This window comes from Echinops telfairi, unplaced genomic scaffold, assembly GCF_000313985.2.
Source record: "Echinops telfairi isolate 266 unplaced genomic scaffold, ASM31398v2 ScPeMD7_4;HRSCAF=17, whole genome shotgun sequence".
Taxonomy (NCBI): domain Eukaryota; kingdom Metazoa; phylum Chordata; class Mammalia; order Afrosoricida; family Tenrecidae; genus Echinops; species Echinops telfairi.
The window spans coordinates 51942224-51945648 of NW_022103900.1; the positions used below are offsets into that span (position 1 = coordinate 51942224).

General features: G+C 38.4%; 1 protein-coding gene and 1 pseudogene across 8 annotated transcripts in view; both read right to left on the reverse strand.

The window, feature by feature from the left end:
• R3HDM1 (R3H domain containing 1) overlaps positions 1-3425 on the reverse strand; it is a 192284-nt gene that overhangs the window by 142602 nt on the left and 46257 nt on the right. The gene's annotated exons all lie outside the window — the stretch shown is intronic.
• Positions 539-1003, reverse strand: LOC101659923 (annotated as a pseudogene).

The following is a 3425-nucleotide window of genomic DNA, read 5'->3' on the forward strand; positions in this document are numbered from 1 at the left end:
AATTTATAAATTATCAAGGGTTCATGAGGGAGTGGGGAGTGGGGAGGGAGGGGAAAAATGAGGACCTAATAATGTTGGGGCTTTAAGTGGAGAGCAAATTATTTTGAGAATGATGAGGGCAATGAATGTATAGATGTGCTTTACACAATTGATGTATGTATGGGTTGTGATAAGAGTTGTATGAGCCGACTAAAAAAACGACTAAAAAAAAAAAGTCTTAGCTCTAACCTAGTGATTTGATCACAACTACCTTTATCATTACCATAGGTACTTGGATCTATTTTGGGACTTTCTGTTTCAGTGGCCTATTTGCTTATTCATGTGCCAGCAGCACATTGTTTTAATTATACAAAAAAATATGTATTTTTAATTTTTATAGATTTATTTTCAAAGGGCAAAACACTTAAGGCAACTTAAACACAAGTCCAACAGAATTACTCTGTTAAAGTCAGCAATGATGCTGATAGGCTGCCTTACAATTGGACACTCGCCAGAGTCATCCAAGTCTTCTCACAGGGAAGAAAGGTGGTCTGATACATTATTCACATACATCCTTTTCATCTGCAATGTAATCTATAATTTCTTGTGGACACATAAACTTCTCCGCATCTCTATCCGGATATTACAAATCCAAATTCATCCTCCACGGCCATGATAATCTCCACTTGGTCCAAACTGTCTAAGCCCAGGTCTTTCATAAAACAGGAATTTACTGAAAGCTTTTCAGGGTCAATCTTATCATAGAGTTTCAATTTTATCATACACGTAAAGAACACGGTCCTGGATTCCTTCTAACGTCAATGGTTGTGCACCACTGTACTGGAGGCACAGCTGTGTAACTGTACCAGGAGCCTGCAGGAGCATCGAGACCGACTGCGGATCCCCAGGGAAATAGAGTGGTGCTGAGTGGCCGGGCCACGGCCAGAGTGGTGGCCCAAGGCAGGGGTATGATGGCCACGGGGAGGTGGCGGCGGACACAGATGGAAAGCACACAAACTGCCATGGCTACACCCTAATTTACAAATTTTAAAACACGTTTTAATGTCTAGCAGAGCCGGGACGCCCAGTTGTTTTACTTTCTTAATCTCTTCCTGACTATTCTTGTGTTGCCATCTGACCCTGGTATTAATCTGTCTAAAGCCATAAAAAAGTTTCCTGGTAATTTTACTGGGGTTGCATTAAATTTAGTCACAAAGTTAAGGAGCAATGATATCTTTACAATGCTGAGTCATCTTATCCAAGTTTATTTTTGTGACTTTCCAAAAGTTTTCCTCTTTATTGGTATTATACACATGTTAAAAGTTTACTCTTAGTATTTAATCATTTGGTTGCTATTGTAAACAGAGATTTCCAATCCAATTGCTAACTGGTTATTGTCTCTATACAGTGTCGACTGAATTTTCTATGCTGTTTTAACATTTAAAGACATATCCCATAATTCCCACTTCCTTGTGTATATGTTATTTTCTATGAGCAAACTTTGCCAAAGGCTTTAATACATATGCAAATAATTATATGATTTATTTCCTGGAAAATAAATGAAGTATAACATAAATGGATATTATAACATAATTATAATACATTATAACATAAACAGGTATTATACTGACCCATTCTTGTACTTCAAGAATAATCACACATGGCCATGTGTTTTACTTCTTAACAACAACAACAACAACAACAACAGTATATATTTGCTGGGACCCTGGTGGTGTAGTGGTTACATGTTGGGCTGCAATATGGAAGGTCAGTAGTTGGATACCACCAGCTGCTCCAGGGAGAAAGAGGAGGTTTTCTACTCCCTTAAAGTGTTACAGTACTGGAAACCCACAGGGACAGTCAGTTTCCCTGTCCTATAGGGTTGCTATGAGTTGGCATCGACTTGATGGCAGTGAGTTTGGTTTGGACTATATATTTAATATTTATATTCATTAGGGATTTTGCTTTGTTGCTTCCTTTTAATATTGTTTTTTGGCAGATTTAAGTATTGCTATTATATTACTTCATAAAATAAATTAGGAAGCATCCAATCACTTTTGATGACCTGAAACAATTATAGAGCAGTAGGTCTTTGAGCGTTCAGAATAGAACTGAGCTCTGCTCCTGCTGCTTTTATTTCCTTAATATTATATTATCTACGTCCTATATTAAGTCATGCTTGTTAAGTTTCCTCACTCTTATGGGTCATTTTTAGTAATCTGCATTTTCTTGGAAATTATTGATTTCAACTAGATACTCAAATGAATTGCAGCTGAGGTCTGCAGCGGACTTGGAATGGTTTTGTGAGGTATGGAATTGGTATAAAAATTTTTTTCAATGCTATTATGAGTTGAATTGTGCCTCCCTGGCCCCCAATTATATAAAACCAAAACCCAAACTCACTTACATCAAGTTGTTTCCAAATCACAGTCCGGGGAAAACTGCCCTGGTAGGGTTGCAAGCTGCCACTCTGTCCAGGAGCAGTATGTGTGTGGCTAGAATCTCATTTAGGGATGGGCTGTCTCTATTATGTTCACGAAACAGGATTAGTGCAGGCTGTGTCTTGAATGGGTAATCTTGGTGGCATAATCTTGGGCTGCTAACCACAAGATCAGCAGTTCAAAACCACCAAGGTCTCAGTGGGAGAAAGTGGTGGCTTTCTACTCTGGTGAAGAGTTACATACAGTCTCAGAAACCTACAAGGGTACCCTGTTGTCTGGGTCAGAATTGCCTTGATGGCAAAGAGTAAAGTGAATGAATGAGTGTCTCGAGTCTGTTTGCTTTGAGATAAAGAAGAGCTTAGACCAGCAGAAATGGAGGAAGGCAGAAGCCAAGTTATATGAAATTCTTAGGAGCAAAGCTCAGAAAGACTTTCTCCAGAGCCCAGGGAAGAATGGCTTTCCTGAGAGCTGATGCCCTGAATTTGAACTTCAAGCCTCCAAACCTGTGAGAAAATAAATTTGTTAAAGCCACTCACTTTTGACATTTTTCTTATAGTATCACAAAATAACTAAGATAAAATGGCTGTTTGCCTCCCTTGTTATATTTTATATATTTTCACTTCTCTTCTTTACATGATCAAGTTCACTGATGGCTTGTAGACACACACACACACACACACACACACACACACACACACACTATACAGAGTCACTGAATCTGCTATGTTACTATTCTCTACCATTTTAATTTTAGGTTTCATTATTTCCTTTCTTACACTTCCTTTAGGGTTACCTGATGTTCTTTTGAGGTTTTGCTTTAAGCTGGAAGTATAATTCGTTTATTTTCACTCTTTAAAATCATTTTATTAGGGGTACATACAACTCTATCACAATCCATACATCCACCAATTGTGTCAAGCACATTTGTACATTTGTTGCCATCACCACTCTCGAAACATTTGCTTCCTGCTTGAGCCCTTGGCTCATTTTTTCCCCTCCCTCCCT